The following is a 12,015-nucleotide window of genomic DNA, read 5'->3' as shown; positions in this document are numbered from 1 at the left end:
ATGTTGTTTAAAGAGAGAACTACTTCTCGTGTTGGGTCAGTCCTAGCACATGTCTCCACATGTGTCCACATTATTAGTTCAACATCTCCATGTCCATGACTTGTGAAACATAGTCATCAACTAATACATGTGCTAGTCTAATATTCATGTGTGTCCTCACATGAACTCCGACTAGGGACAACTTTAGAATAACCATACAAGTAAAGAGTTTCACATACAATTCACATAATTGTAAATCAATTCAAGTAGCCTTCAATGGATATTCAATGAACACAACATACAAATCATGGATACAAATGGAATATCATCATCTCTATGATTGCCTCTAGGGTATACCTCCAACACCCTCCCAGTTATGTGAAACTAGTCTGTTGTTTCCCTAAACTTGTCCGTCATGCTAGAAGTATGCTTGGTCGTGAAATGTGGTTGAATTGTTCCTACAAGACTCATAAGCATATCTAACTTAGTGTGTGCTTAGCTAATTGTGGAGCCAAATCCTAATTTTGTTTTTATGCTTGTCCTGTCTTTTAAAAATAATGCCAACCATGTTATCTTAGGGTTTTCTTGGGTAATCAGTTTGTGCTGATTTTCAACATGAGCATTTCATGAGCATTTGCACTGATAGCATCATCCCTAATGCATGCACGCTTTTCTTTCTTTTAGAGAGCAAATTGCCGGAGAACGTCACCTTTGAACCCACAGTTGAGGCCGGCATAAAAGTTAAGTTTGAGCCCGAAGAAAACCAAGGCAAGCCACTAAGCATGTTTGTTGTCTCCTACCTTTTAAAATGAAATTGTTGTTATGGGTTGCATATAGGTGATAATAACTTAATCTTGCAACTTGCTTAGTCATGCTTAGTCATAAAATGATCACTTAGTAAAAGAAACGGTCATAGGTTAATCAACACCTTTACTAATAAGGTTCTTTAAGTTGTTTAAAAATTCAGAAATAGGATAACTTTCCAACTAAGTGTTAAGCAACCCTAAAGTGACCCCACCGTTATTTTTTGAAGTTTAAATGATTTGAACTTTAGATGTGTACACAATCTTCATCAAAGTTAACTCCGAGTTTTAAATTGCAACAAACCTTACTTGACAAGAAAATAAATGGTTATAACCTTGTCTAAGTGAATGTGGTCCAAAATGCACCCTAAGCTTTTACAATGTTTATGAAATGCAACCTACACATAAAAGCATGAAACTGAAATCTTGCATATGCATCTATTGTAGAGCTAACCGCATTGATGGAACGTACGAGCTTGGCCGGAATGCGAAGCAAGAGGGTGTCTGCTGAGCTGGACGTAATCAAGACAAATCAAGACCTGAACCGAGTTCGGAAGAGCCCAAGGCTAAGTTAGGGCAAGAAGGCAAGCCCTAGAGCATAACCCTGATTTCTAAAATTATGCACTACTTATGCTAGTTATGTTTGTGCATTAAGTTTATAGGAGTTGCTTGAAACCTTAGTTGCATGATCCTAGGTACCTATGTTCTGAATACTAGTATGTTAAGTCATGTAGTTGCTATGCTAAATAGGGACACGGTAAAAGTCGAGTTATTTCCTATCACTCGCGAGCTATAGGAGTTGCCTATTTACTTATGTTGGAATCATAAGGATTGTTGTGTGGGGCTGGGCTATATGTTCGGAATTGGTGGATTGCCCCATCTATCTAGTGGAAAAATGTGCTAAGGTCGAACCGTGATGGGGATTGTGGTCAAGTGTTTGAATGTACTAAGCTCATACCTAGTATGGGATGGGGAAGCCTAGTACCTGATTGGTCCGGGACGTGGGCATACCTACCCACTCTCTCTAGAATGGGTTCCCCTGCTGCAGCATGTGGGTACAAGTGCAGCCATGGTACGGCGTCATTCCGGGACCGTTGGGGCATTGTATCTAAGGGAAGTGGGACCTGACCACGTGCTAGGGATTGATGTGGACGGCTGACATGTGTGGACCCGTCGTGGTACGCATCTGTGGTGGGTTTAGGTCCATCTTGCAAGGTTAACAAACTTGATTCAAATTGTCTTCCTCTCACAGTTTGAGATTGCTTGATCACTATGTTGCACTGAGTAAGAAGTGGAACAAAGGATGATGATTAATACTGATGCGTGAATTAAATTGTTTGTTCAACATGCTTGCTTAGAATAGGTGCTTACTTAGAATGGTTAATCAATTAGAACCTGATGCTAAAATTTGAAAGTAAGGACCTACTTTAGATGCATTTGGCAAAAAAAACCCCTTAGCCAAAAAGCTTTCATGTCTAGGAGTCGGTGGAGTAGATACCACCTGACGGGTAAGTCTTGTTGAGTATTAGTATACTCAGCCTTGCTTGTGGCTATGTTTTTCAGGTGTTGTTGTTGACTTGGTTGCTAGTGTGACTCAGCCATCCCAACTCCCTCTGGGTTGGACTGCCGAGTGGGACCCATCCTTGGTCGGCGAGGACCATGGTGTTTGATATCATGGCAGGCTTCACTATGGTATTGTTGTATCGACGTTAGACTTCTGCTTTATTCTGTTGCTTTTGAACTCTGAAATCTACTTTATGCTTTTGAACTCTTGGTTTGTAACAACTCAATGTTGGACCTGTAATAATTTATCTAGATTGTTGTAATCTCTGGACTCGTCTTTGTGCCAGTATGCTTTGTTTCGATCTGAGACAAGTGGTTTTCTCGTGTGAAACCCGATAGACTGTCATTTGAACTTGATTAAAGTGTCGATTCACATATGAGGCGATGTTGAGTACACTTTAGCTAGGTTACTCTAGGCGGTTCCGCCACAGAATTGGTGGCAGCATGGGGCGGCGACGCTTGGAGGTGGAGGTAATGGTGGCAGCACAAATGGAGGATGGAGGGGCTAGGGTTTGGGGCGTCGGTGTGGGGCTTATAAAGGAGGAGCAGGGCGAGGGTAGAAGGGGATTTTCACATGGCTGGGGCCTCGCCGGCTGGTGTACAATGGCAACATGGCAGGCAAGCTCTGTTCGCCCAACAAGCGGTAGAGAGAGGAGCAGGAGGAAGAAGAAGCAGGCGCTGACGCGTGGGCCCGGCTAATTTCAAAACCGTTCAACTTTCCCGACACAAACGACCCAGCTACATGCATCTAAAAATCCCCCAAAAATACTTATTTGGAAGATAAAATCGCAAAGAACACAATGCCACAAGAATCACTTCTAGATCTGCTGAGGTTTTTACACAATTGACAAAAGAAAACAGCCAAAAAGAAACATAAATGAATTTTTAACACAAGGAAACATCACTAAAAACTCAAGTAAAAATACTTTAAAATCATGAAATTGTATCTAGTATTGAAATAAAATAACATGAGGCACAATTGCATAACAAAAATTGAAGTTGCTTCACAAATTTGAATTTCAACAATAAATAACAGTTATGTGAGCTTAAATAAATGCATGGCCATGATGCTCAATTATGCACAAATGATGCTCATGATATCCATGTTAACATGTTAAAGTTGTTTTGCATCTTTGGGTCGCGACAATTCCTCCCCCCCCCCCAAGAGAATCTCATCCCGAGATTCAAGTGATGAGATGAAAGGTGGAAAGGAGGTATAGCAAGGAATTTATGAAAAACCCCATGGTTAGAGAAGGCCACATTCACCTAAACAAGTTAATTTAACCAAGAGATTTAACAACGATATGGTTGGTTAGTGAGGGACTAGTGAGACCTTTTTGATGGTGATTGTGTACACATATAAAGATGTAGATGGATTAATTAACACAAGGAAACATGGTGTGCTTGGTGTAGATTGGGCTTACTCATCGGAGAAAAGCTCAGGATACTCTTCTCTCATTTTATCCTCGCATTCCCAAGTAGCTTCATCTTCGGAGTGGTTACTCCATTGAACCTTGAGAAACTTGACATTTCCCTTTCTCATTTTCCTCTCGATGTGATCAAGAATACCAATAGGATGTTCATCATAAGTTAGGCGGAAAGAGATGGAGGAAGTTCCAATTGATAGGCCATGGTGCCAATTCTTTTGGTGATTTTGTAAGGTCCAACATATCGAGGAGCCAATTTTCCCTTCACTAGGAAATGACGAGTGCCCTTGAAAGGAGAGACCTTAAGGTATACATGGTCACCAACTTCGAAACATAGCTCACGACAACGACGATCGGCATAACTCTTTTGGTGAGATTGAGCGATGCGAAGATTCTCATGAAGGGTCTTCACTTGTTCTTCGGCATCCATTAACAAATCGGGACCAAAGAAAGGTCTTTCCCTAGGCTCGGACCAATCGATAGGAGTTCTACACCTCCTTCCATAGAGTGCTTCAAAAGGGGACATCTTGATACTTGCTTGATAGCTATTGTTATAAGAGAATTCCCCAAATGGATAGCAAGTTAACCACTTATTTTCATAAATAAGCACGCAAGCTCGCAACATGTCTTCTAGGACTTGATTGACTCTTTCAGTTTGACCTTCGGTTTGAGGATGATAAGCGGTAATATAAGTGAGGCTGGTTCCCATGGCATCATGAAGACTTTTCCAAAAGTGAGCAACAAATTGAGGACCATGATCAGAGACTATGGCTTTTGGAACACCATGGAGACATACTATCCGAGTGAGATATAGTTCCGCAAATTGCTTAGTGAGGTAGGTGGCTTTGACTGGAAGAAAGTGAGCCAATTTCGTCAAGCGATCAACAATCACCCAAATGGAATCATATCCTTGAGAAGCCTTTGGTAGACTGGTGATAAAACCCGTTGCAATGTCTTCCCACTTCCAAGATGGAATAGGTAAGGGTTGAAGGGTACTGGCCGGTTTAAGATGTTTCACTTTAACCCTTTGGAAAATATCACATTCTGCAACATACCGAGCAATTTCTCGCTTCATGCAAGTCCACCAAAACCTTTGCTTGAGGTCTTGATACATTTTAGTACTTCCCAGGTGAATAGAGAGTTGAGAGTTATCAGCTTCTTCAGGATTGAGACGCTTCAACTTGGGGACCTTGGGCGCAACAATTCTCTTCCCAAAGAAAATGACGCCTTGATCATCAGTGGAGAAACATTGTGCCTTGCCCTCCTTCTTTAAAGTAAGAATTTGGGCCATCCCTTTCTTACCCCTTTGAGCTTCTTTGATTTGGTCATAAAGATCAGGCTTAACAATGAGACTAGCAACATAACCTTCCTTGACCATTCCAATTCCAAGTCTCCAAAAGTCATCACAGAGAGTGTTCACATGAGGTTCAACGGTCAAACAATTGCACCTAGCCTTGTGGCTCAAGGCATCGGCAACAACATTTGCCTTCCTGGGATGATAGTGGACTTCAAGATCATAATCCTTGATCAACTCAAGCCATTTTCGTTGTCTCATATTAAGGTCAGATTGGGTGAAGATATTTTTAAGGCTCTTGTGATCGGTGCAGATATTACAATGATTCCCAAGGAGATAGTGACGCCATATTTTTAGAGCATGAACAACAGCTGCAAAGCTCTAGATCATATGTGGGATAGTTTTCTTCATGACACTTTAGTTGACAAGAATCATAAGCTACCACTTGACCTTATCGCATAAGGACACACTCGAGACCAATGCAAGATGCATCACAATAGACATCAAAGCTCTTATGGATGTTTGGTTGAGCAAGAATGGGGGGGGTAGTGAGATGAGATTTCAATATTTGGAAGGCTTCTTTACACTCCTTGGACCACTCAAACTTGACCCCATTCTTCAATAACTCGGTCATAGGCTTCGCAATCTTGGAGAAGTTTTCAATGAACTGGTGGTAATATCCCGCTAACCCAAGGAAACTCCTAAATTCGGAGACACTTTTTGGTTGCCCCCAATCAAGAACATCTCACACCTTGCTAGGATCCACGGCAACGCCATCCTTAGAGATAACATGAACAAGAAAAGATACTTCTTTTAGCCAAAACTCACACTTGCTCAATTTTGCATTAAGGCGATCATCTTTAAGCTTTTGGAGAACAATGTGGAGATGACGAGCATGATCTTTTGTAGTCTTGGAGTAGATAAGGATGTCATCAATGAATATCACAACAAAGACATCAAGCTCTTCCATGAATATGCTATTCATAAGGTACATGAAGTAGGCCGGTGCATTGGTTAAACAAAAAGACATGACTGTATATTCATAAAGTCCATACTGAGTAGAAAAGGCCGTTTTAGGAATGTCTTCTTTTCAGATCTTTATTTGATGATACCCTAATATTAGATCAATCTTAGAGAAATAACGTGCACCGGATAATTGATCAAACAATATATCAATGCGAGGAAGAGGATATTTATTATTGACGGTAACTTCATTTAATGGACGGTAGTCAACACAGACCCGTAAGCTCTCATCCTTCTTTTCCACAAAGAGAGCCGGGCATCCCCAAGGTGAGGAGCTCGAATGAATAAACTCTTTTTCCAATAAAACCTTGAGTTGCTTTTTCAATTCCTTCAACTCGTTAGGAGGCATACGATGGGGACATTTTGAGATTAGAGCCATTCCGGGTAATAGCTCGATGGCAAACTCAACCTCATGATCGGGAGGCATTCCCAGTAATTCCTCCAGAAATACATCCGGATACTTACAAACCACAAGAATTTCTTCCAATTTCGTGATTTCAGTACCTGACATGGTATAAAGACAAGACTCTTCTTTATCAATATAGAGGGTGACTCTCTTGCTAGAATAGTGTAAGAGATCCACGGTACAAGGCCCGCACTTGATTATCCCATCATGTGTACCCATCCAATTCATTCCAAGAATGACATCCAAACCCAACCTATCTAGTATGAGAAGATTGGCTTTAAAGATAACTCCCTCTATGAGAATTGGAACATGTTCAACAAAATGTCTAGCAATGATTTCCCCACCCGGTGAGTCAATGAGATGTGGGTGTGATAGGTTTTGAACTTTAAACTTATGATGTAGTACTAGAGTCTTGTTGATGAATGAATGAGTAGCTCTGGAATCAAAAAGAACAACGGCGGGAGAGGAATTTATGAGTAGCGTACCAAAGAGTACTTCGGCATCCTTCGGAATTTCTTCTACGGCGAGATAGTTGAGGCAGCCACACTTCGGAGCTTGTTGATTCTTGTTCCATTGATGTCTAACTTGAGGTAGGAGGTTGCCTTGCCGCGGTGCATTGGGAGGACCACCTTGCCTTGGAGAGGGGCAATTCTTGGAAATATGGCCCACACCACCACAATTGTAGCATGGACCCTTTGGACCACCACTAGTATTGTTCCAACTAGGGTTGGTCAGCCTTGATACTTGTCCTTGAGCATTGGAAGGGCGACACATAATCCACATAGGACGTGGGGGAGGGGCGCCCAGCGTATGAGGTGGAGGAGAAGGCCCCATACACGGGCGTGAAGAGCTACCTCCCACCAAAGTAGGAGCGGCACGCTTGCTCTTTGCTTCAAGCTTCTTCCTCTTGTGCTCAACTCGGATAGCCACAGAAACCATATCATGAAAATCAACAAACTTGTTGGTAGAGAGCTTGTCCTACATTTCCTCCGAGAGCCCTTCATAAAAGCGCTCTCTCTTCTTGGCATCACTAGAGACCTCCTCGGGAGTGTATGGACCAAGAGTGTTGAAGGCATGCAAATAAGTCATCACATCATTGTTGCCTTGAGTGAGGCTAAGAAATTCCTTCTTCTTGATATCCATAATGCCCTTGGGAATGTGATAGGCGTGGAACGCCGTCCGGAATTCCTCCCAAGTGAAGCGGTGGTCGCGAGGGCGCGTGGCAGGCACACCACGCCACCAAGCACCGATGGCATCTTGAAGTTGGTGGGCGGCAAAGAGGACCTTGTCATGCTCATCACACCGAAGGAGACCAAGCTTTTGCTTAGTAGTGCTGAGCCAATAATCCGTGTCGAGAGGGTCCTTGGTTCCACGGAAGGTAGGAGGGTCGGTGCGAAAGAAATCCCCATGACCATGCACCGGGGGTGCCTCCCTCCTAGGTGGATTGCCCATGTTTTGGACAAGTTGTTCAATGAGCCGAGTTTGTCGGGCAAGCACATCCACAAGAGAGGGATTCACAGGAGGGGGAGGAAGTCCCCGCCTGAGGGCTGACCACGCTCACGGCCCGATCGGTTCCTCATCCTGTCGTCCAAATTAGATTTGGTTAGCGATGAGATAAGGATTTAGGAAAGATTGGATTGGGATCGAAAATATTAGAGAATGACAGATGTATAGAGTGTTAGAAGGAACAAAGATGGCATTGACAGATTTTGGACAGCAAGTATACCATTGAGTTTAAGCTCAGTTTTGGACATCAAACAGCAAGAATATCATGATAAAATAGCTCCAAAAGATAACCCATATGTACATTAACTGGTATGCAATGTATGGATGCAATATGATGCTTCCTCATATCGTTCTAAGCAATTAGATTGGCCCAAACATAAATTTCAGCAAGCAATAAACTAAATGAACATGATATAACTTGCACAAATGAAGCATGATATTAAGGAAATTCAAAGGAACAAGAACCATGATTAAACCACCATTAACTTAACAAGTTGCAACCACCAAAGTTCACAAGTTTAGCACATATACATAGTAAGCATCTTACATCGCGACACAAGAGCAAAAGCCAACACCCACCCTCTCAACTACTCTCAACCCATGATAACTTGCTAAGATCTCGACGCGAAGGTTCACGGCACAAAGCGTTCCAGGTCTCCCAAAAGAGTCTCGCGAGTGGTGCGCACTCGAGGAAATTGGCACATATGCAAACTTGAGGAGATGGGGTTTAGCCTAGACCGAGCTTCCACCAAAGTACCCGTCACAAGCGGAAAACGGTGAGAAGGGGCTGCCATCTCTTGTGTCATGTCACCTGGCAATCCATCAAGCACGCGCCTTGGCACCTTCCTAGACCTCACAAAAGGCTCCACCTAAATTTGGAACTTGAGGAAACACCTTCTTGTCTCCTCCAACTCCCACTTGGCACTCCGATAGGCCCACTCGTAACCGGAGATTGTCTCCGCCATACACCTCACAAGAGGAGGGGCTCCCACTAGGACAGGCGACCAGGGGGGGTGAATGGGAGCCAATTCAAATTTTCTCAAAGAACCTCGGCTAAGATCCCAAATCAATCCAGAAACCTCACTTCTAGCAAAATCAAGTCCATTTAGCTATGCACGAGCTAATGGATCTAGGAATGATGCTAGGAACCCAATTTGAGACTAGCGGAAGGAAGAAGAAGTAAAAAACAAGTGTCGGAAGAAGGATTTTGAAAACCAACACCTTAGTTCAGAAAATGTTGGAAAAACCTTTGGAAAATTCCGGATTTTCGGAAATTTCCAGAAAAACCTTCGGAAAATTCCGGAACTTCAGAAATTTCCAGAATATTCTGGAATATTCCGGAATTCCAAAATCAACTTTCGTGAGGAAGCTGGAAAAATCCGAAACTCGATCAAATGACCTCCAAAAATCATGAAATTTGAACCATAGGCTCACAACAACATACCAAAGGTATTCCTAAAGTTTCAAATTAAAAAGCCCAAGAATTGGTCACCAGATTCAAAGGATTCTGGAAGGGCTTAAGAAAGTGGATTTTCGGGAAATTTCAAAAATTCAAGGTGCTCGTGCATGAATTTGCTAGGGGATCATCCTAGATGTTCTTGCACATATCGTGACCAATCGTGAGATCCAAAAAATCACCCAAAAATGCTTTGAAAATAGAAAAAAGATAAATTTCAGATCTTGAGAAGGAGAAGCAATTGAGCACGAAATTGATTCTTGGATTACTTCACCATGTCCAGTTACAAGCCACTCCTAAGCACAATCCAAGCTAGGATGGCAAAAAGATCAACACAAAGATCCCTTCTCTCTCCCTCTCTCCCTCTACCAAAGGTTCTCACAAAACAAATGAGAAAACCCCCACCAAAACAACCAAAGGGACGGCTGCCCCAAACAGCCCTCCTATACATATATAGGCATTTGGCAAATGTCCAAAATGCCTTTACATTAAGCACACAACCCAAATACCCCCAAGGGGTAAAGTCATCCAACTTTTTCTTCGTTCATCAGACGGACCCGACGCCTTCACGACTTCGCTTTGCCTCGACACAAGCTTCACAATGGTGTCATGCGTCCTCTAACTCGACACCGTCCAGCCGCACCGAACTTGCCCCCAGTTTTGAGGCCCAAACCGGCAAACCTGCGTGCGTGGTGGTTTTCAGGCCCAAACCACCCAAACCCGCTGCACACCCACCTGGCGTAACTCACCCCCGGTTTTGAGGTCAAACTGGTCAAACCCTCTGCACACCCTCCTGGCGTGACTCACCCCTGGTTTTGAGGTCAAACCGGTCAAACCCTCTTGCACGCCCCGCAAGGCGTGACTCACCGATGTCGACGCGTGTCCAGGCTCCACCAAGTCTTCGACGCCTCCAAGTCTTTCGCTTCCGGCTCCCGGACCACCTACTCGACTTGCCTCCATCTTGCTTGACTCGACCAACGCCGTCTCCATCACTGTCTGTGTACTCTTGCTCTTCCGTGCACCATGTGGATCGCCCATGACTCCGCCCGGAATCCTCGGGTCCCTCAGTCCAAGCCTACTCGTGTCCACCCTTCACAGCCCTAGTACATCAGCGTGAACCTTTCACGCTTGACTTCACCTCAGGCCGTCGACCACCATGTCACATCCTGCACTTGCATATCACAAGCCAAGAGACACAACACACAACATACGGTTTACACAAACACCACAACAAAACGCACACAACACAACACATCCGGTTAGCCGTTAGCATAATCATGCACATATGAAATATGGACTCAACCGGTAAAGCCTTAAATCATCTAGTCAATCACTCATCACAAATATACCAAGGCACATCTCAACTTGGTCTCTCAGGGTCTTCGGGCCCTTGCATCGGGAGGTATGAGTAGGATTTCACCTAAAGCCCCCGGTGCCCATAGAGAAGGTGCATGATGGATTCATGAGCCACCTCTTGTATCGCCATCTCTAGGGAGGTTCCACTTTCTTTGGAAACCTAGGGCACGGATCCCGTCACCAATTGCTTGAATGTGGAGAGCGCGCACATACTCCACCATGCCCACTCCAAAGCCACAAGCATAGACCTCATACTCGAGCCTAAAAGTGTAGCCCGCTTTCACCAACATCTCATTGAGGACCGCAGAAAAGCCAACCGCGTCCGTGGCTCGGGTCGCCATAATGAACGTGAAGCTAGCAGGCATCTAACCCAAATAAAAGACAAGATAAGTTAAGAACAAATTAAATAAATAATTAAATGAAGAAGGGGGAGGACAAGCTCTAAGATAAAGTGAAAAGATAGAGCAATTAACCTTATGTTCAAATTTTAAGAACATAAAATTTAGTGTAAGTGGTCAAAATTTTATTTTTTTACACACCCCACTAAACAAATTTTATGTTCACTTTATGGAACACCGGCTCTGATGCCACTTGTGAGAACTGGCCAATTTAATCTCGAATTAAGTGAATTGACGGTCATACCAATAGGATGAGAGCCCACACTTACATGTCTTGCGACATGTCAAGTGTCAACCCACACCTAGAGATGCACGACTCGGTGCAATTCAACTTAACAAGAGCCAAATCCAGTAGTCCCAGTAGGTGTTTCACAACATGCCCAAGATTGAGCAACACCAACCGTACGAATTGCACATCACCACATGAACCATAAAAGAGCAATTTTAACATTTCACAAGTTCAACAATTAAGGTTACAAGTTCATTACACACAGGATTCAAATCTAAAATTTGATTGAATGATCTCCAAAATACAAGTCTTGGGCTCATGACAACAACAACATGGAATTAAACGTTAAGGTTTAAGTTTTCCCAACATCTAACCCTTATAAAGAGTACTACTACGCAGCGGATACGATAGATAAACGCAAAAGACACGATGGTGTAGTTGCCCAAGAACGCCATCGAAGCAACAAACGACCGCTCTAGTCACTTATCACCCACCCTCGGATCGGCGGGGTAACAGTGACCAAACACGACCTTCAGTTCACCTGCAACTTTAGTGATAGATAGCAACATGAGTAC

The sequence above is a fragment of the Setaria italica genome, chromosome VIII, assembly GCF_000263155.2.
Source record: "Setaria italica strain Yugu1 chromosome VIII, Setaria_italica_v2.0, whole genome shotgun sequence".
In the NCBI taxonomy this organism is placed as follows: domain Eukaryota; kingdom Viridiplantae; phylum Streptophyta; class Magnoliopsida; order Poales; family Poaceae; genus Setaria; species Setaria italica.
This window is presented reverse-complemented; position numbering follows the sequence as displayed.